This window comes from Hyla sarda, chromosome 1 (assembly GCF_029499605.1).
Source record: "Hyla sarda isolate aHylSar1 chromosome 1, aHylSar1.hap1, whole genome shotgun sequence".
NCBI lineage: Eukaryota > Metazoa > Chordata > Amphibia > Anura > Hylidae > Hyla > Hyla sarda.
The window spans coordinates 530,334,813-530,358,154 of record NC_079189.1 but is presented as its reverse complement, the minus strand read 5'-3'; the positions used below and the strand labels follow the sequence as shown (position 1 = coordinate 530,358,154).

Below are 23,342 nucleotides of genomic sequence, written 5' to 3'. Positions count from 1 at the left end.
TGCCTATACCTATGGGGAAGGGGGGGTGCTCTGTATATACCTATGGGGAAGGGAGGGAGTGGGGGGGTGCTCTGTATATACCTATGGGAAAGGGAGGGAGAGGGGGGTTGCTCTGTATATACCTATAGGAAAGGGAGGGAGTGGGGGGTGCTCTGTATATACCAATGGGAGAGGGGGGTGCTCTGTATATACCTATGGGAAAGGGAAGGAGAGGGGGGTGCTCTGTATATACCTATGGGAAAAAGAAGGAGAGGGGGGGTGCTCTGTATATACCTATGGGAAAGGGAGGGAGTGGGGGGGTGCTCTGTATATACCTATGGGAAAGGGAGGGAGAGGGGGGGTGCTCTGTATATACCTATGGGAGAGGGGGGTGCTCTGTATATACCTATGGGAGAGTGGGGGTGCTCTGTATATACCTATGGGAAAGGGAGGGAGAGGGGGGTGCTCTGTATATACCTATGGGAAAGGGAGGGAGAGGGGGGGTGCTCTGTATATACCTATGGGAAAGGGATGGAGAGGGGGGTGCTCTGTATATACCTATGGGAAAGGAAGGGAGAGGGGGGTGCTCTGCATATACCTATGGGAAAGGGAGGGAGAGGGGGGTGCTCTGTATATACCTATGGGAAAGGGAGGGAGAGAGGGGGGTGCTCTGTATATACCTATGGGAAAGGGAGGGAGAGGGGGGTGCTCTGTTTATACCTATGGGAAAGGGAGAGAGAGGGGGTGCTCTGTATATACCTATGGGAAAGGGAGGGAGAGGGGGGTGCTCTGCATATACCTATGGGAAAGGGAGGGAGAGGGGGGTGTAGCTCTGCATATACCTGTGGGGAAGAGGGGGGGTGTAGCTCTGCATATACCTATGGGGAAGGGGGGGTGTAGCTCTGCATATACCTATGGGGAAGAAGGGGGGTGTAGCTCTGAATATACCTATGGGAAAGAGGGGGCTGTAACTCTGCATATACTTATGGGAAAGAGGGGGGTGTAGCGTAGCTCTGCATATACCTATGGGAAAGAGAGGAAGGTGTAACTCTGCATATACCTGTGGGAAAGAGGGGGGGTGTAACTCTGCATATACCTATGAGAAAGAGGTGGTTACCTGGCTACCTACCTACCTGCCCTTTTACTGTGCAGGACACCAAGGAGGGCATTATTACAGTTTGTGGGCCTATAGATGGAAAGATTGTGTAGAGGAGGGCACTGAATATATGCAGAGTCTGACATGTTTTTCCTGCAGATGTTAAGAGATCCACATGGCGGTCTTATCTGGACGGAGAAGAAAGGGAAAGAGGACGCCGCTGATCAGAAAATACGTAATTGTGAGTCCCAAAATGTAACTGTAATCACTTATATGGTGTACACATCCTGTGTACAGCTGATATCTACCGCCATATGGTCCTGTATATAATCACTTATATTGTATACAGCTTCTTTATAGTATACTGGTCTGTGTATAGTGGTTTTATTCAGTACAGTATGGCGGTATTATTCAGTTATTGTGTGGTGGTATATATTTACTCCTTGTATACCAGTATTATTGGTCATTGAAATTTACCTACTTTAAAGTGTTTCTTATACACCGTATTTATCGGCATATAACACGCACTTTTAAAACTTAAATTTAAGGCAAAAAGTCTGCCTGCGTGTTATACGCCGATAAGTCTTCTGGTCACTGATTTAAAGCGGCCGCAGCAGCGTCTGCTTGTTAAGTATTAACAGCGCAGCCGCAGCAGCGTCTGCTTGTTAAGTAATAACAGCACGGCCGCGGCCACTTTAAATCAGTGACCAGCGGCGTCTCCTCCCCGCACTGTGACTTGTTTTCTCCCGCACTATCCACAGGTACTGGTGTTGTGGATAGTGCGGGAGACGCTGATTAAAATGAGCCCTACCTTGCCCGGATCTGCGCTACCTTTTAATCAGCGTTTCTCGCACTATCCACCAGTACCTGTGTATAGTGCTGGAGAACCTCCCCCTCCCTCATCATTCCCCCTTTTCCTGCTTTTTATAGTTTTGTTTATTTTCCTTACCTGGCTGCGCTTCGGCAGGTCAAGTCAGGCGGAGGGTCTTGCGGGGTCAGTGAAGCAGATGAGTTACGTCCTCTGCCGGCTTCTCTGTGCGGCATCACTGACGTCACTTTTCATTTCCTGTAGCCACCGCCGAAAAATGACATCCCTGATGCCGCTCAGAGAAGCCGGGAGAGGACATAACTCATCTGCTTCACTGACCCCGCAAGTCAGCCGAAGCGCAGACAAGTAAGGAAAAGGGAATAGTCGTCTTCAACCTGCGGACCTCCAGATGTAGCAAAACTACAACTCCCAGCATGCCCAGACAGCAGTTGGCTGTCCGGGCATGCTGGGAGTTGTAGTTTTGCAATCTGGAGGTCCGCAGGTTGAAGACAACTGGATGCCATAGGAGAAACATGATGGGGGGATGATGAGACGGGGAAATGATGAGGGGGGGGAATGATGGGGGGATGATGAGACGGGGAAATGATGAGGGGGGGAATGATGGGGGTGATGAGACAGGGGGAAATGAGGAGGGGGGGATGATGAAGCAGGGTGGGGGGATGATGAGCAGGGAATGATGAGGGACATGATGAGACAGGGTGGGGACATGATGAGACAGGGTGGGGGGATGATGAGACAGGGTGGGGGGATGATGAGGGGGAATGATGGGGGACATGATGAGACAGGGTGGGGGGATGATGAGGGGGGAATGATGAGGGACATGATGAGACAGGGTGGGGGGATGATGAGGGGGAATGATGAGGGACATGATGAGACAGGGTGGGAGGGATGATGAGGGGGAAATGATGGGAGACATGATGAGACAGGGTGGGGAATGATGAGACGGTGGGGGGATGATGAGGGGCAAATGATGGGGGACATGATGAGACAGGGTGGGGGATGATGAGACAGGGTGGGGGGATGATGAGGGGAGAATGATGGGGGACATGATGAGACAGGGGGAAATGATGGTGGGGGAGGCACTAAATGCTTAATGTCTGTATGGCTAGTGGTGGTCTATGAAGGGGGGAAATGATGAGACATGGGGAAATGATGAGACATGGGGGGATGATGAGACATCGGGGGTGGTGATGAGAGGGGTTAAATGTGGCACAGGGACTGATAAAAGGGAAGGAATGATGTGGCACTGGAGGGGACAGGACCAAACAGGTGCAGAAGAAAACGAAGTTGGGGGGAGGATGTGGCATTTAGTCCATGTCATTTATTTAACATTTTATTTTTTTTACTTAAATTTCCCTATTAAAATGGGGGTGCGTGTTATACGCCAGTGCATGTTATACGCCGATAAATACGGTATATAAATTTAAATTTATTGTGTGTGGGATTTGGGTGGAATAGGAGCATAGCAGAAGATTGACAAGCTGCAGAGCCCAGCAGGGGCCATTGCCTTTTTTTTGGACCGGGGGCCCCGAGTGTTGTCAGTCCACCCCTGGGGGGAGGGGGTGTAATTAAGGGGGGGGGTGCGTGTGTGTGGGGGGTGCCAAACAAAGGGTCCGCCCGGGGTGCCAAATGCTCTAGGTACGCCCTTGACCTACAGAATAAACAGGAGGTGTCATTTTTACCGAAAAATTTACTATGTAGAAACGGAAGCCCCCAAAAGTTACAAAATGGCGTTTATTTTTTTCAAATTTGTCTCACAATTATTTTTTTTCCGTTTCACTGTAGATTTTTGGGTAAAATGACTGATGTCATTACAAAGTAGAATTGATGGTGCAAAAAATAAGCCATCATATGGATTTTAGGTACAAAATTGAAAGAGTTATGATTTTTTAAAGGTAAGGAGGAAAAAACAAAAATGCAAAAACAGAAAAACCCAGGGTCCTTAAGGGGTTAAATGTGCTTCCTAAATAAAATCCTGCCACCGACTGTACCCTCTGAATATAACAATGCCATACACTGTACTCCCTAAATATAACCTTATCTCATATGGTACCCTCTCTATATAACCCTACTCTACACTGCTCCTTCTAGAAGCAACAGCTCTACACAGTGTGCACCCTGAATATAAACTGCTCAACTCAAAAAAATAAAGGGAACACTAAGATAACACATCCTAGATCTGAATGAATGAACCAATTGTATGAAATACTTTCATCTTTACATAGTTGAGTGTGCTGACAACAAAATCACACAAAAATTATCAATGAAAATCAAAACCCATGGAGGTCTGGATATGGAGTCACACTCAAAATCAAAGTGGAAAACCACACTACAGGCTGTTCCAACTTTGATGTAATGTCCTTAAAACAAGTCAAAATGAGGCTCAGTAGTGTGTGTGGCCTCCACGTGCCCTTATGACCTCCCTACAACGCCTGGGCATGCTCCTGATAAGGTGGCGGATGGTCTCCTTAGGGATGTCCTCCCACACCTGGACTAAAGCATCCACGAACTCCTGGACAGTCTGTGGTGCAACGTGGCGTTGGTGGATGGAGCGAGACATGATGTCCTCAATCAGATTAAGGTCTGGGGAATGGGCGGGCCAATCTATAGCATCAATGCCTTCCTCTTGCAGGAACTGCTGACACACTTCAGTCACATGAGGTTTAACATGTCTTGCATTAGGAAGAACCCAGGGCCAACCACACCAGCATATGGTCTCACAAGGGGTCTGAGGATCTCATGGCAGTCATTCTACCTCTGGCAAGCACATGGAGGGCTGTGCGGCCCCCCAAAGAAATGCCACCCCACACCATTACTGACCCAGCGCCAAATTGGTCATGCTGGAGGATGTTGCAGGCAGCAGTACGTTCTCCACGGAGTCTCCAGACACTGATGTCGGTGATAAATTTGCCAATCGTGGTGTTCTCTGGCAAATGCCAAACATCCTGCACGGTGTTGGGCTGTAAGCAAAACCCCCACCTGTGGATGTCGGACCCTCATACCACCCTCATGGAGTCTGTTTCTGACCGTTTTGTGGCCTGCTGGAGGTCATTTTGCAGGGCTCTGGCAGTGCTCCTCCTACGGTCCTGCTGCTTGGTTGTTGCCCTCCTCCACGTCTCCTGATGTACTGGCCTGTCTCCTGGTAGCGCCTCCATGCTCTGGACACTACTCTGACAGACACAGCAAACCTTCTTACCACAGCTCGCATTGATGTGCCATCCTGGATGAGCTGCACTACCTGAGCCACTTGTGTGGGTTGTGGACTCCATCTCATGCTACCACTTGAGTGAAAGCACTGCCAGCATTCAAAAGTGACCAAAACATCCGCCAGGAAGCATAGGAACCGAGAAGTGGTCTGTGGTCACCACCTGCAGAACCACTCCTTTATTGGGGGTGTCTTGCTAATTGCCTATCATTTCTACCTGTTGTCTGTTCCATTTGCACAACAGCATGTGAAATTGATTGTCAGTCAGCGTTGCTTCCTGAGTGGACAGTGTAGATTTCACAGAAGTGTGATTGACTTGGAGTTACATTGTGTTGTTTAAGTGTTCCCTTAATTTTTTTGAGCAGTGTACTACTGCCATACACTGTGCCTTTTGAATACAATACTGCAACATACTGTAGCCCCTGGAACCGTACCACCTCAGAAATTCTTTACAATGTACACCATACTACTACTGAAATTCAAAACACATTGGGGGAGATTTATCAAAACCTGTCCAGAGGAAAAGTTGCCCATAGCAACCAATCATGTCGCTTATTTCATTTTGCAGAGTCCTTGTTGAAAATGAAAGAAGCAATCTGATTGGCTGCTATGGGCAACTGGGCAACTTTTCATCTGGACAGGTTTTGATAAATCTCCCCCAATATTGTGCTTCTTGAATGGACATCAGTTTTGAAAGGACATTTTTAAATTATAGGGGCAAAGGTTTATGCTGTAATATCAAAGAGTATTACTTTACTGACAGAGTAGTGGATGGATGGAATAACCTTCCTGCAGAAGTGGTCGCTGCAAATACAGTGAAGGAGTTTAAGCATGCATGGGATAAGCATAAGGCTATCCTTCATATAAGATAGGGACAGGGACTATTGATAGAATTCAGATTATTGGGCAGACTAGATGGGCCAAATGGTTCTTATCTGCCGACACGTTCTATGTTTCTATTACGTAATTACAATACCTACATCCTCCAAGGGGTGCTCAGAGACATTAGATAGTAATCATGTCCTAGGGATGCACTTACAATTGAATACAGCAAGGAAACTGGATGGAGATCCTGCTCCTCCCTGGTTTGCTGAACCGGGGAGCACTAGCTGAACCCCACTCCTGAGCATGGTACTGTAAAAGGAGCCACTGCTACAACAAGTCAGAGTCAGGAATTTCTTCCCTCCTAGATCCTTTTCCATCAGCTATGAGTGATAATATTGAGAAGTTGAAGCATTTAGAAACCACAGTAAATGAGCTACAAAGTGAAGATCACATAAAGTTACAGAGCAGGGGTCACCAAGTCCTGAGGCGCATATGCAAGTTACCAACCCTCTAACGCAATCAATGTGGAGACCAAACCTAATCTGGCATTTAAGTCACAAAAACAATGACAAGGACATAACCAAACACAGTGGCAAATGCCTGATGAAGTGGTGTAAAGCACAGAGGAAATGTGTTCTTGTTACGCCGAGCGCTCCGGGTTCCCGCTCCTCCCCGGAGCGCTCGCTTCACCTCCTCCGCTGCAGCGCCCCGGTCACGTCCTCTGACCCGGGGCGCTGCGATCCTGCTGCTAGCCGGGATGCGATTCGCGATGCGGGTAGCGCCCGCTCGCGATGCGCACCCCGGCTCTCCTACCTGACTCGCTCCCCGTCTGTTCTGTCCCGGCGCGCGCGGCCCCGCTCCCTAGGGCGCGCGCGCGCCGGGTCTCTGCGATTTAAAGGGCCACTGCGCCGCTGATTGGCGCAGTGGTTCCAATTAGAGTTATCACCTGTGCACTCCCTATATTACCTCACTTCCCTTGCACTCCCTTGCCGGATCTTGTTGCCTTAGTGCCAGTGAAAGCGTTCCTTGTGTGTCCCTTGCCAGTGTTTCCAGACCTTCTGCCGTTGCCCCTGACTACGATCCTTGCTGCCTGCCCCGACCTTCTGCTACGTCCGACCTTGCTTCTGCCTACTCCCTTGTACCGCGCCTATCTTCAGCAGCCAGAGAGGTGAGCCGTTGCTAGTGGATACGACCTGGTCACTACCGCCGCAGCAAGACCATCCCGCTTTGCGGCGGGCTCTGGTGAAAACCAGTAGTGGCTTAGAACCGGTCCACTAGCACGGTCCACGCCAATCCCTCTCTGGCACAGAGGGTCCACTACCTGCCAGCCGGCATCGTGACAGTAGATCCGGCCATGGATCCCGCTGAAGTTCCTCTGCCAGTTGTCGCTGACCTCACCACGGTGGTCGCCCAGCAGTCACAACAGATTGCGCAACAAGGCCAACAGCTGTCTCAACTGACCGTTATGCTACAACAGTTGCTACCACAGCTTCAGCAGTCATCTCCTCCGCCAGCTCCTGCACCTCCTCCGCAGCGAGTGGCCGCTCCTGGGATACGCTTATCCTTGCCGGATAAGTTTGATGGGGACTCTAAGTTTTGCCGTGGCTTCCTTTCCCAATGTTCCCTGCATCTGGAGATGATGTCGGACCTGTTTCCCACTGAAAGGTCTAAGGTGGCGTTCGTAGTCAGTCTTCTGTCCGGAAAAGCCCTGTCATGGGCCACACCGCTCTGGGACCGCAATGACCCCGTCACTGCCTCAGTACACTCCTTCTTCTCGGAAATCCGAAGTGTCTTTGAGGAACCTGCCCGAGCCTCTTCTGCTGAGACTGCCCTGTTGAACCTGGTCCAGGGTAATTCTTCCGTTGGCGAGTATGCCGTACAATTCCGTACACTTGCTTCAGAATTGTCCTGGAATAATGAGGCCCTCTGCGCGACCTTCAAAAAAGGCCTATCCAGCAACATTAAAGATGTTCTGGCCGCACGAGAAATTCCTGCTAATCTACATGAACTTATTCACCTAGCCACTCGCATTGACATGCGTTTTTCTGAAAGGCGTCAGGAACTCCGCCAAGATATGGACTCTGTTCGCACGAGGCGTTTCGTCTCCTCGGCTCCTCTCTCCTCTGGTCCCCTGCAATCTGTTCCTGTGCCTCCCGCCGTGGAGGCTATGCAGGTCGACCGGTCTCGCCTGACACCTCAAGAGAGGACACGACGCCGTATGGAGAACCTCTGCCTGTACTGTGCTAGTACCGAACACTTCCTGAGGGATTGTCCTATCCGTCCTCCCCGCCTGGAAAGACGTACGCTGACTCCGCACAAAGCTGAGACAGTCCTTGATGTCTACTCTGCTTCTCCACGTCTTACTGTGCCTGTGCGGATGTCTGCTTCTGCCTTCTCCTTCTCTACAGTGGCCTTCTTGGACTCTGGTTCTGCAGGAAATTTTATTTTGGCCTCTCTCGTCAACAGGTTCAACATCCCAGTGACCAGTCTCGCCAGACCCCTCTACATCAATTGTGTAAATAATGAAAGATTGGACTGTACCATACGTTTCCGCACGGAGCCCCTTCTTATGAGCATCGGATCTCATCATGAGAGGATTGAACTTTTGGTCCTCCCCAATTGCACCTCGGAGATTCTCCTTGGACTTCCCTGGCTTCAACTTCATTCCCCAACCCTGGATTGGTCCACTGGGGAGATCAAGAGTTGGGGGTCCTCTTGTTCCAAGAACTGTCTAAAACCGGTTCCCAGTAACCCTTGCCGTAACTCTGTGGTTCCTCCAGTAACCGGTCTCCCCAAGGCCTATATGGACTTCGCGGATGTTTTCTGCAAAAAACAAGCTGAGACTCTACCTCCTCACAGGCCTTATGATTGCCCTATCGACCTCCTCCCGGGTACTACTCCACCCCGGGGCAGAATTTATCCTCTCTCTGCCCCAGAGACTCTTGCCATGTCCGAATACGTCCAGGAGAATCTAAAAAGGGGCTTTATCCGTAAATCCTCCTCTCCTGCCGGAGCCGGATTTTTCTTTGTCTCCAAAAAAGATGGCTCCCTACGTCCTTGCATTGACTACCGCGGTCTTAATAAAATCACGGTTAAGAACCGCTACCCCTTACCCCTCATCTCTGAACTCTTTGATCGCCTCCAAGGTGCCCACATCTTCACTAAATTGGACTTAAGAGGCGCCTATAACCTCATCCGCATCAGAGAGGGGGACGAGTGGAAAACGGCATTTAACACCAGAGATGGACACTTTGAGTATCTGGTCATGCCCTTTGGACTGTGCAATGCCCCTGCCGTCTTCCAAGACTTTGTCAATGAAATTTTTCGTGATCTATTATACTCCTGTGTTGTGGTATATCTGGACGATATCCTAATTTTTTCTGCCAATCTAGAGGAACACCGCCGGCATGTCCGTATGGTTCTTCAGAGACTTCGTGACAACCAACTCTATGCCAAAATTGAGAAATGTCTGTTTGAATGCCAATCTCTTCCTTTTTTAGGATATTTGGTCTCTGGCCAGGGACTACAGATGGATCCAGACAAACTCTCTGCCGTCTTAAATTGGCCACGCCCCTCCGGACTCCGTGCTATCCAACGCTTTTTGGGGTTCGCCAATTATTACAGGCAATTTATTCCACATTTTTCTACCATTGTGGCTCCTATCGTGGCTTTAACCAAGAAAAATGCTGATCCCAAGTCCTGGCCTCCTCAAGCAGAAGACTCCTTTAAACAACTCAAGTCTGCCTTTTCTTCGGCTCCCGTGCTCTCCAGACCTGACCCTTCCAAACCCTTCCTATTGGAGGTTGATGCCTCCTCAGTAGGAGCTGGAGCTGTTCTTCTACAAAAAAATCCTTCCGGGCATGCTGTCACTTGTGGTTTTTTCTCTAGGACCTTCTCTCCAGCGGAGAGGAACTACTCCATCGGGGATCGAGAACTTCTAGCCATTAAATTAGCACTTGAGGAATGGAGGCATCTGCTGGAGGGATCAAGATTTCCTGTTATTATCTACACCGACCACAAGAACCTCTCCTACCTCCAGTCGGCCCAACGGCTGAATCCTCGCCAGGCCCGGTGGTCTCTGTTCTTTGCCCGATTTAATTTTGAGATCCACTTTCGTCCTGCCGATAAGAACATTAGAGCCGATGCTCTCTCTCGTTCCTCGGATGCCTCAGAAGTTGATCTCCCTCCACAACACATCATTCCACCTGACTGCCTGATCTCCACTTCTCCTGCCTCCATCAGACAGACTCCTCCAGGAAAGACCTTTGTTACTCCACGCCAACGCCTCGGAATCCTCAAATGGGGTCACTCCTCCCATCTCGCAGGTCATGCGGGCATCAAGAAATCTGTGCAACTCATCTCCCGCTTCTATTGGTGGCCAACTCTGGAGACGGATGTTGGGGACTTTGTGCGAGCCTGCACTATCTGTGCCCGGGATAAGACTCCTCGCCAGAAGCCCGCTGGTTTTCTTCATCCTCTGCCTGTCCCCGAACAGCCTTGGTCTCTGATTGGTATGGATTTTATTACTGATTTACCCCCTTCCCGTGGCAACACCGTTATTTGGGTGGTCGTTGATCGATTCTCCAAAATGGCACATTTCATTCCTCTTCCTGGTCTTCCTTCTGCGCCTCAGTTGGCTAAACAATTTTTTGTACACATTTTTCGTCTTCACGGGTTGCCTACGCAGATTGTCTCGGATAGAGGGGTCCAATTCGTGTCTAAATTCTGGAGAGCTCTCTGTAAACAACTCAAGATTAAATTAAATTTTTCCTCTGCATATCATCCCCAGTCCAATGGACAAGTAGAAAGAATTAACCAGATCCTGGGTGATTATTTGCGACATTTTGTTTCCTCCCGCCAGGATGACTGGGCAGATCTCCTTCCATGGGCCGAATTCTCGTATAACTTCAGGGTCTCTGAATCTTCCTCCAAATCCCCATTTTTCGTGGTGTACGGCCGTCACCCTCTTCCCCCCCTCCCTACCCCCTTGCCCTCTGGTCTGCCCGCTGTGGATGAAATTTCTCGTGACCTTTCCATTATATGGAGAGAGACCCAAAATTCTCTCTTACAGGCTTCTTCACGCATGAAGAGGTTCGCGGATAAGAAAAGAAGAGCTCCCCCCGTTTTTTCCCCTGGAGACAAGGTATGGCTCTCCGCTAAATATGTCCGCTTCCGTGTCCCTAGCTACAAGTTGGGACCACGCTATCTTGGTCCTTTCAAAATTCTGTGTCAAATTAATCCTGTCTCTTATAAACTTCTTCTTCCTCCTTCTCTTCGTATCCCTAATGCCTTTCACGTCTCTCTTCTCAAACCACTCATCCTCAACCGTTTTTCTCCCAAATCTGTTCCTCCCACTCCTGTTTCCGGCTCCTCGGACGTCTTCTCGGTCAAGGAGATTTTGGCTGCCAAAAAGGTCAGAGGAAAAAATTTTTTTTTAGTAGACTGGGAGGGTTGTGGTCCTGAAGAGAGATCCTGGGAACCTGAGGACAACATCCTTGACAAAAGTCTGCTCCTCAGGTTCTCAGGCTCCAAGAAGAGGGGGAGACCCAAGGGGGGGGGTACTGTTACGCCGAGCGCTCCGGGTTCCCGCTCCTCCCCGGAGCGCTCGCTTCACCTCCTCCGCTGCAGCGCCCCGGTCACGTCCTCTGACCCGGGGCGCTGCGATCCTGCTGCTAGCCGGGATGCGATTCGCGATGCGGGTAGCGCCCGCTCGCGATGCGCACCCCGGCTCTCCTACCTGACTCGCTCCCCGTCTGTTCTGTCCCGGCGCGCGCGGCCCCGCTCCCTAGGGCGCGCGCGCGCCGGGTCTCTGCGATTTAAAGGGCCACTGCGCCGCTGATTGGCGCAGTGGTTCCAATTAGAGTTATCACCTGTGCACTCCCTATATTACCTCACTTCCCTTGCACTCCCTTGCCGGATCTTGTTGCCTTAGTGCCAGTGAAAGCGTTCCTTGTGTGTCCCTTGCCAGTGTTTCCAGACCTTCTGCCGTTGCCCCTGACTACGATCCTTGCTGCCTGCCCCGACCTTCTGCTACGTCCGACCTTGCTTCTGCCTACTCCCTTGTACCGCGCCTATCTTCAGCAGCCAGAGAGGTGAGCCGTTGCTAGTGGATACGACCTGGTCACTACCGCCGCAGCAAGACCATCCCGCTTTGCGGCGGGCTCTGGTGAAAACCAGTAGTGGCTTAGAACCGGTCCACTAGCACGGTCCACGCCAATCCCTCTCTGGCACAGAGGGTCCACTACCTGCCAGCCGGCATCGTGACAGTTCTGTGGAATGAAGGATTATGTTGAAGGATTACGCAGCCGTCACGCCCCCCCCCCCCCCATAGACTTGCATTGCATTGCGCACAACCCCGCAGCCTGCATCCAGAGTTCAGCACAAAATGTTCCGAACACTTGGGCAGTGGAGTACCCCTTTAAAGGAGCCCATAGACATTATGTAATAGTAGGTTCATGGTTGAACAAATGATCGTCTAATGAGTGATCATTTTGCACATGCAGCCATACACATTTGGTCGCAAAAATTGTTCAAACTGTCCATGTGTGATCAATGACATCGGACAAAGGACAAGCAATCTTTCTGGGAATATTTAAGAATGTTTTGAGAATATTCTTTCATGTATGATCTTCGTGAAGAACATTCTTTTTTCTAGCAATTTTCTACACGGCAACTGTCTGTCATTGATCAGCTATAAACTATCATTCTCTGTTAAATTTCACCTCATGAGCAATCCTTTTAGAGGAAATTGTCCACTTTCATCAACTTTAATCTAAGGTGTATGGGCACCCTAATACCTTGATGTTATGCCCAGGGCACCTTACAGCCAACCCCTTACCTAAGAGATAGTTACCAAAAGATGAATGATTGGCTGCAGTGTGTTCGGGCACTGCATGGAAGAATATGCTATGAAGTGGAGTGGCATTGCTGGATGCAGGGGACTATAGTATATACAGTGATCCCTCAACTTACAATGGCCTCAACATACAATAGTTTCAACATACAATTGTCTTTTCTGGGCCATCGTAAGTTGAAACCAGACTCAACATACAATGCTACCTACAGTCCAGATCTGCGAAACGTGTCAATGGCTGGAAAAACCGACCAATCAAAATGGGCATTCACTGGTAAAACCCCTGTATTACTGAAGCGTATGCACTGACTGGTGTCTGGTATTACATGTTCTGTACACTTTACCTGTACCAGGGTTAGCTGCTCCTTTGGACACCAGATGAGGGTGACTCCATTACTTTTTTGGGACACTGTGTTCTGTACAGGACCCCGAAGAAGCTCCTGTCCTCTACATAGATCAGTGTTTCCCAAGCAGGGTGGCCCCAGCTGTTGCAAAACTACAACTCCCAGCATGTCCGGACAGCCTTTGGCTGTCCGGGCATGCTGGGAGTTGTAGTTTTGCAACAGCTGGAGGCTCCCTGCTTGGGAAACACTGACATAGACAGGGATTTACAGCTCCCAGCAGATCTTTCTTACTTTTATATGTAAGGATTTGCTTTATCTATATTAGTTATCTACTTATTTTTCTTTAATCCTCACTTTTTCCTATTTTTGGATGACATTTTGGGGGCTTCAGAACCAATTACCAGGTTTCCATAGAGTTCTGGTCTCAACATACAATGGTTTCAACATACAATGGTAGTCCCAGAACCAATTAATATTGTAACTTGAGGGACCACTGTATTGTTATATGACAGTTGTAGTTTTTGTTTTGTTGTTTGTTTTTCAAATAACTTAGACAACCTCTGACAGGTTCAATAAAAATCATTATATCCACCATTGCTCATACACATAAGCCATCAAACCACTGTAATGACAAACACATCTGATGTACAGTCATGTGCAGTGTCACTCTATCTAACTCTATGGTCCAAACAAAGATATATGAGTGCAAATGGGGATGAGTCGTTCTGAGTGCAAATGTAGACCTGTCAATTTAACCCAGTGGGACGAGAAAAGCCTGGGTGTTCAGACCCAACTAATCATTAGAAAGAGCAGAGAGAAGCACTTGGCTGTGTGCTTCCCTCTCGGGATTGGTGCATTCTCTGTCCAGTTGTACAGGTTGAGCTCCAGCTCATCTCCCGCAACTTGATGAAGATTGCTGTGAACTGTGGAGTGAAGCGTACAGCTGAGCGCTTCTCTCCATTTGTCCTAATGATCAGTGTGGGTTTAAACAACCAGACTCTGTTCCAAAATTTTTACATGTCTCTGTAAAATGTCAAATAGCATAGCCTGCTACATTACCTTAAAAATAAAACTGTATATATGATGTTATATTTCTCCGAATCAATCTGTCATTATGTTAGTACAGCAGAAATTTACTTTTAATATGCTGCCCTTAAATAGGTCAGCATATTATCTTTGCAAAGTTTTCATGGGCTTCTTTTCATCTCAAAACAGTGCTACTCTTGTACGTGGGATGTCTTTGGTACTGCAGCTCTGCCTCCATTCAACTGAAAGGAATGTAGAATAGAAGCGAAAGTACAAAATGTTAACATTCGGCCTGTAAGATGGAGCATTGCTTGTATGATTTTGAGTAGTAATAAAAACAGAACTGACACATCCGTCATTGCACAAATACTTGGATTATAAGGGACTCAAATCTGAATGCTAAAAAAAATTAACAAGAAACCGAAGATACATTTTTCTCTCTAAGGAATGTGCTACCTGCGTCATTTTTTCATTGGAGCATGCTCAGTTTTCCTGTCCTGGCACAGCATAGATATCAATTATATCAGCCTTTCAAAACTCTTATAAACTTCTTCATTTCTTCTCTAGCCATAGACCTCAGGGCCCAGATAACAATTCAACAATCCAATGTAAGAAGATGTCGCAGGAAATAAGGGTTTGAAATATTTTCAGTGTTTGCTTTTCGCTGTTACAAAACTGCTCTTTAGTAAAGCTGTACAAGACGGGAGAAGAGTGCCATCTGCTCCTGGCAAACTGTAGTAAAGGAGCATATGTGTATTCAAAGTGTTAGGTGTCCTACATTTGGGGTATGCATCAGCCAGACTTGTACCCATTCCTCTGCCAACAATACATAAATATGCAATGCCTCATATAACATATAGGTAAGCTGGGTTTATTTTAGTAGAACTGTACATAGATTTATGCCTAATTATGGTGTAGCACTTTTCACTATTGCATGATATGAAGGGTATGATGTGTTAAATTTTTCTTTTGCATTACATTTAGATATAGAATATAGCCAGAAATAAGGCATGATGCCACTAAAAAATAACATAACAAGAGCTCAAACTGTGGAATAACAAAAGGTATAAAAAGGAAAATCATAATTTCTAGCGACAATAATGGAAGCTCAGAGAACACCAACATTACAGGGCCCCCAACTATTATTTATCTTTAGCAGTAATACACAACTGATATATGCATATATAGAAATAAAGACCAGCTCACCGACCTGTAGTATCTTTGAATTGAAGGAACTTCGGTAATTTCTAGGAAGCACGGGACCAAAAGCCAAGCCGCATACTTGGTATGAACAGGTAGCAAAAAAATGGTGTAATCAAAAATAATCCAAACTTTATTTCACATAATTAAAATTGGTGAAAAATGAAAACTAAAAAGATGGTTTTAAAAGCATAGCAGAAACCCTGACGCATTTTGAACCATCATGGTTCTTAGTCATGGCACAGCACTGTTTGCCACATGCATCCTTATATACTCTAGGTAAAGCAAGAAATGAACACACAAGCCTAGATGTGGGAACGCCTCTCATTGACGAAAATTCCGGAGGTGGAATCATGACGTAAATTGCCAGTTGAGTATTGTTTTCATACATGCTGGATAAAGCTTTCGTTTTGTATATTCAAATCATTCGAAATAACTTCAATGTTTGTCCATGTTGGAATGTATATTCTATACATATTTTGTGTGTATTTACTGTACTATGTTTTTTTTATCCAACTTGCTCAATGTTAACACATCCCCACATTTGTGAAGATGTCCAACAATATTTATTCTAGTAACCAGCAGTTACTTATTGTATTCATCATATGTTTTAAAAAAGGATTCAACCATTGTTCTTACATTGCGGTATTCTCACCGTCACATAAATATATGTGCCATCAAATATAGTCATTATATGCACGAAAAGGGAGGAAAGAGAATCATTGTTCATACACAACCATTGTTCATACATTACGGTATTTTCATTAGATTGTAAATGTATATGCATACACAAAAAACAAATGTGCATGTAACTGATAATTTATATTACTTTTTGTATATGGACATTCTTCATTTCCTATAGGCCCATGGATCACTGATATTTTATCTAATATAATTTTATCAAATGCACGAAAATTGCACAACATATACTTTATGTATGGCAAGCTCTTATATGTGATAGAATAAATAGATACTCAATATCAAATGTACTCATGACTTAATTCACATTCTGTGTTATTGTTGAATATTATATAATTGAATGAGTGAATGAACTGTAGATATCCTGTTACATATAATATTTTCTAAAGAGATATTTATCGAATGAGTGAACAACCATACATGTATAATAATATTTTCACTATATTATGACAAACTATAGATGTCAATTGTACCCGTCTTTCTAAAAGTGATATGTACAGTTTCACAATTATTTATCAGTAACATATGATTGTGCTTTGTGTTGCGACCTAATAAAAAAAAAAAGATTATTTTGTCAGATTCCATAATGAGACGACTAGGTCTTTGTTCAGACCTGACAGGTATTTCCTATATGATAGATGCATAAGGTGACTAGAATACCAGTATTGATGCTTTTTTAAAACATATGATGAATACAATAAGTAACTGCTGGTGACTAGAGTAAATATTGTTGGACATCTTCCCGAATGTGGGGATGTGTTAACACTGAGCAAGTTCTGGAGTGTGCTAGATATGGATAAAAAACATAGTACAGTAATTACTGTTAGGATTCGGCAGGCTGGATGTGGATCCTCTGTGTCAGCGAGGGATTGGCGTGGATCGTACCGGTGGACGGGGTCTAAGCTGCTACTGGTATTCACCAGAGCCCGCCACAAAGCGGGATGGTCTTGCTGCAGCGGTAGCAACCAGGTCATATCCACTGGTAACGGCTCAACCGCGCTGACTGCTGAGAAGACTTGGGACAGAAGGACTAGACAGAGGCGAGGTCAGACGTAGCAGAAGGTCAGGGCAGGCGGTAAGGTTCGTAGTCAATGGTAATGGCAGAAAGTCTGGAAACACTTTCTCTAGGCACAAGGGCAACAAGATCTGGCAATGCAGGGAAGGGGAAGTGAGGTAAAATAGGCGTGGAGCAGGTGGGAGCTAATACACTGATTGGGCCAGGCAGCAATCATTGGTGCACTGGCCCTTTAAATCTTAGAGAGCTGGCGCGCGCGCGCCCTAGGGAGCGGAGCCGCTGGCGCCAGGACGTGACAGCCGGGGACCGGGACAAGTAAGTGGATTGGGATGCGATCCGCGAACGGGCGCGTCCCGCTATGCGAATCGCATCCCCGTCGGCAGTGTCAGTGCAGCGCTCCCGGTTAGCGGGTCTGACCGGGGCGCTGCAGAGAGGGGAACGCCGCGAGCGCTCTGGGGAGGAGCAGGGACCCGGAGCGCTCGGCGTAACAGTACCCCCCCCCCCCCCCCCCTAGGTCTCCCCCTCTTTTTGTCTGCTTGTCCCTTCACATGAGACGAGGCCATTGGGAGCGATTCTTGAGTTTTCTTCCGGATGACAGAGAAGTCCTGGGTAACTTCATCAATGACAGGCAATTCAGAAGAAGTGGGAATGGGGAGGGGGGGCAGAGGGTGAAGCTTGCCACATGGCAGAGTGTTACCAGGAAGGGGGCTATGAGGAGGCAAAATCCCAACTTGCTTTTTGCCGAAAATATGCTGGTAAGCCTTGGGAGGAGCCGGTATGGGTGAAACCTCAGGAGTTAGACAAGTGGGAGCAGATGTGAGGCATCGTTTGTGACAAGAAGGACCCCAATTCTTGATCTCCCTGGTAGTCCAGTCAAGGGTAGGAGAATGACGTTGGAGCCATGGCAGACCGAGGAGGACTTCAGAGGTGCAGTTGGGCAGAACAAAAATTCTATTTTTTCGTGATGCAGTCCAATGCTCATAAGCAGGGGTTCTGTGCGGTAACGCACAGTGCAGTCCAATTTTACTCCGTTGACAGAAGAAATGTAGAGCAGCTTGATGAGACGGGTCACTGGGATGCTGAACCTATTAACAAAAGAGGCCAAAATAAAATTTCCCGCAGAACCAGAGCCCAAGAAGGCCACAGCTGAGAAGGAGGAGTTGGCAGAAGGAGAAATCCGCACAGGCACAGTGAGACGTGGAGAAGCAGACTTCACACCAAGAGACGCCACTCCCACATGAGCTGGGTGAGTGCGTTTCCCAGTCACGGAGGAAATGTTCGGTACTAGCGCAGGAAATGTTCGGTACTAGTGCAGTACAGACATAAATTTTTATCTCTGCGGCGAGTCCTCTCTTCATGGGTCAGGCGAGACCGATCCACTTGCATAGGCTCCTCGGCGGCAGGCACAGGGGTAGATTGCAAAGGATACTGGAAGAGAGGTGCCCAGAGATCAAGGTCCTTTTCCTGGCGGAGCTCCTGGTGTCTTTCAGAAAAACGCATGTCAATGCGGGTGGCCAAATGGATAAGTTCATGCAGGTTGGCAGGAATTTCTCGTGCGGCCAGCACATCCTTGATGTTACTGGATAAGCCTTTTTTGAAGGTCGCGCAGAGGGCCTCATTGTTCCAAGATAATTCGGAGGCGTGGGTACGAAATTGGGTGGCATATTCGCCCACAGAAGAATCTCCTTGGACAAGGTTCAACAAGGCAGTTTCGGCAGAAGAGGCTCGGGCTGGTTCCTCGAAGACACTACGAACCTCAGTGAAGAAGGACTGAACAGTGGCAGTGACAGGATCGTTGCCGTCCCAGAGCGGTGTGGCCCATGACAAGGCCTTCCCAGACAGAAGACTAACCACAAAAGCCACCTTTGACCGTTCTGTGGGAAATTGGTCCGACACCATCTCCAAATGTAGGGAACATTGAGACAGGAAACCACGTCAGAGTTAAGAGTCCCCATCATATTTGTCCGGCAGGGACAAGCGGAGGTTAGGAGCGGCCACTCGCTGCGGAGGAGGTGCAGGAGCTGGCGGAGGAGATGGTTGCTGCTGTAGCTGTGGCAGAAGTTGCTGTAGCATGGCGGTCAACTGCGACAGCTGCTGTCCTTGTTGGGCAATCTGTTGGGATTGCTGGGCAACCACCGTGGATAGGTCAGCGTGACTTGGCAGCGGCACCTCAGCGGGATCCATGGCCGGATCTACTGTTAGGATTCGGCAGGCTGGATGTGGATCCTCTGTGTCAGCGAGGGATTGGCGTGGACCGTACCGGTGGACCGGGTCTAAGCTGCTACAGGTATTCACCAGAGCCCGCCGCAATGGGATGGCAGCGGGATGGTCTTGCTGCGGCGGTAGCAACCAGGTCGTATCCACCGGTAACGGCTCAACCTCGCTGACTGCTGAGAAGACGTGGGACAGAAGGACAAGACAGAGGCGAGGTCAGACGTAGCAGAAGGTCAGGGCAGGGGGCAAGGTTCGTAGTCAATGGTAACGGCAGAAGGTCTGGAAACACTGGTATGGCAATCACAGGAAACGCTTTCTCTAGGCACAAGGGCAACAAGATCCGGCAATGCAGGGAAGGGGAAGTGAGGTAAAATAGGCGTGGAGCAGGTGGGAGCTAATACACTGATTGGGCCAGGTACCAATCATTGGTGCACTGGCCCTTTAAATCTTAGAGAGCTGGCACGAGCGCCCTAGGGAGCGGAGCCGCGCGCGCCAGGACGTGACAGCCGGGGACCGGGACAAGTAAGTGGATTGGGATGCGATCCGCAAGCGGGCGCGTCCCGCTATGCGAATCGCATCCCCGTCGGCAGTGTCAGTGCAGCGCTCCCGGTCAGCGGGTCTGACCGGGGCGCTGCAGAGAGGGGAACGCCGCGAATGCTCCGGGGAGGAGCAGGGACCCGGAGCGCTCGGCATGACAAATACACACAAAATATGTACAGAATATGCATCCGAAGATGGACGAACGTTGAAGTTATTTTGAATTATGAATTTTGAAATATACCAAACGAAAGCTTTATCCAGCATGTATGAAAACAATACTCACCTGGCAATTTACGTCCTGATTCCACCTCCGTGACTTTCGTCAATGAGAGGTGTTCCCACATCTAGGCTTGTGTGTTCATTTCTTGCTTTACCTAGAGTATATAAGGATGCATGTGGCAAACAGTGCTGTGCCATGACTAAGAACCATGATGGTTCAAAACACGTCAGTGTTTCTGCTATGCTTTTAAAACCACCTTTTTGGTATTTATTTTATTCACCAATTTTAATTATGTGAAATAAATTTTGGACTTTTGTCGATTATTTTTGGGAGCTGGAATCTACACCATCTTTTTGCTACCAATACACAACTGAAAGTTCCCCATTACTTTACAAGTAACATATGAATGGTACATTATTTATATGTACAAAAACTACACCAGACAAATGCCACATAAAGGATCTGAATACTACCCCAGAACTGCTTCATCACTGTATATTAAAGCAGGAGTTCTGGATGCTTTTTACACCTCTTAGTATCACATACACAAACACATACTATACATACACGCTGTTTCATTACTGTATTTGTTTTCTTGATTTTATGTAACACCTACAAGTACATTATCTTAATTTTGGATTAGGTTATTTCAATAGGCACATGGGACACTAGATTGCTATATTTATAGGGGCACTGTGTGTTAGATATGCCACCACTTGATTTTAAGTGGGACATGTCAAAACTTTTGATCGGTCAGGGCCAACACCACTACCAAGCAGGAGAACAAGCCTGGAGAAGTGTGCAACAATACAGACTTGTCTTCTGGTGTAAGTATTTCCTGACTGTAGGTGAACAGCACAATTCTATTGACTTTCTCTGAAAGATCACAGCCACCTTGTGCCAGTAGAGACAAACAGGCGCAGTGCTTAGCTGCTGCCCATTCATTTTAGTGATTGATATGGGTCCCATCACCCGGGCCCCAACTGCTCAAAACTTCTGACATGTCTCCATGCTACCATTTAACTAAGCAAACCGCATGTACCTATCCCTTTTGCCCATTTTCAGCTTGAGGAGGGGACATTTCACAAACCTCCTTAGGCAACAGAAAGTCTCGGATTTGTTCTACTTGCAATATTTCATTTCTTACATTGGCCATACACAGTAGATAAATGTCAGCCAAACCTGCAGGGTTACGTGACCTAATTTATGTGTATTTGGGTCTCCAAATTATTTCCTGGCATGGGAAAGAAGTTATGGGACATGTTGGAATTCAACATATTTGAAACTTTTGTGTACTAGAAAGAGTGGGCAGACTGTTAAAGTAAAAATAGTACTCACTGTATGGTTCTAACCCGGTGTGACAAGTGGCTGCAGGATTGCCTGGATGGTAGTAAGAAGCTGACCTGTTTTCATATATTATGTCTAGGAGCAGCTGAGGCTGAGGATGATCGCTCTGTAGGGCTCAGCACAGATGTCAGTAACACTGTAGACAGTATTAGAGGTTGGCACTTTGGCTGATTATTGCCGGGTATTTTCCTGGTGAATCTGATTCATATTTGGCACCTATTGTTGGTCCTGGAGCTTGTTTCTTACTAATCCAAATTTTCATATAGTTTTGTATACTTGTATTTTTATATTTACTATGTATATTTATATTTAGGAACCGGGGTAATGATTATCTATTGGGATCTACAGCATATGGTTACTTACAAAAACTGAAGAGAGAGGTGGTTGCTGGATTTACACGGGCAGTTTTGGTGCAGTTTTCAGTGCTTTCTTTTTTTCTTTGTGTGTTTTTTTTATTAGCCAAAGCCAGCAGCAAGTCCAAAGTAAAGAAATAAAATATGTATTTTCTTTATACTCTTTTCCCATTAGCTTTAGGTAAGGAACTTCCTATGTGAATTTGGTTTAAGAATATACACCATCTTATACAATTATCCATTGACTAAGTTTTAGAGTATGTTGTGAGCCACGGGGTGTGAAGGTGAAGTGCATGGGGCAGATGTTATAGCCCAGGGGCAGATGTTATTAACCCCTAAATGTTTGTGACACCATGGCGTGGTTTTCCTAAATAACCACCCGAAGGTAGCTCTGCTATCCCAAGGTTAGGCAGGGCAATAATAGTCCAAGACAAGGTTAGGGTTCACGGTAGCTTTACTGAGGTTCACAGATGGAAATAGTCTTTACAGTTAGGCCAGGATCCCAGAGAGGTGGCCAGTAACACAGAAGGACCTAGCAGCTTGCTGGGACTTGTAGTGACTTTGACAGACTTTAAAACAGCCACATTGATTATAATAGACTTGACTATAGACTTGACTTGAATGTAGATAGTGATAGCAGACATAGATGACTTGACTTACTGACTTGTGGCTGTAGGTAGGCTTGGGGCCTCCAGATGTACTGGACACTGGCTCTGAGACGTCTGGTCTTTACTGTGCCTCAGTGAGAAGTGTGGTAGAAGAGAGAGATTGTAATGGCTGCCCCTCTTATAAAAGGGGGCTGAGCCAGAAGCCCATAGTCAAGCTGCAGGTCACCTGGTGCTCTCTGGGTAACCAACACATCATGTGGACAAATTATCATGTGACTAACTCAAAGGTCCTTAAAGGTCCTTTATACATAACACACATAACACTATACACAACATATATTACAATGGGGGAGACACTGCAGGAGAGCCCCTAGGACACAGAGGGACTCAACCTGACAGGGCCTAAGTACTGTACGGGACTATATCCTGTACTGGGACATTACAAGTACATTTTATCTCCTAATACCGTACCTTTATTAAAGCATTTACCCCCATTGGTGTTTTTCCTGTTTTGCTGTATTACAGTCTGGAATTAAAATGGATCTTAATTTTGATTTTATTCAATGGACCTGACAATAGGGCATACATTGATAAGTAAAATAAAATATAAAATACCGTAAACTTTGTATAAGAATAAATAAAAATGTCAATGTTATGAGGGCATATATATATATATATATATATATATATATATATATATATATCTATATATTCACCTCCTGTATGAATTCATCTTCCCATATTTATTCACCAACTTTTAAGTTGGGGGCCAACCAATTCACTGAAGATGTCACAAAATGAGGTGACTGTGACATGATGTCAGTATAAATTCACCAGTTCTGCGAAGACTCTAGATCTGCCCCACCACTAAGCAAGCAATATAAAGACCAATGATTGACCCAAATAGCATACTGACAAAGTGGCGAGACATTGAAATGTCTCGGAATACCCAGTCAAAGCCTAAAATCTGTGACATGACTTAGACTGCA

General features: G+C 47.0%; 1 protein-coding gene across 1 annotated transcript in view; it reads right to left on the bottom strand.

The window, feature by feature from the left end:
- ARHGEF28 (Rho guanine nucleotide exchange factor 28) overlaps window positions 1-22,426 on the bottom strand; it is a 270,524-nt gene extending 248,098 nt beyond the window's left edge. Inside the window, exon 1 of the mRNA XM_056539915.1 lies at window positions 22,406-22,426. The gene's annotated coding sequence lies outside the window, so the exon portion shown is untranslated. The remainder of the gene's footprint in view (window positions 1-22,405) is intronic.
- Between the last annotated feature and the right edge of the window lie 916 nt (window positions 22,427-23,342).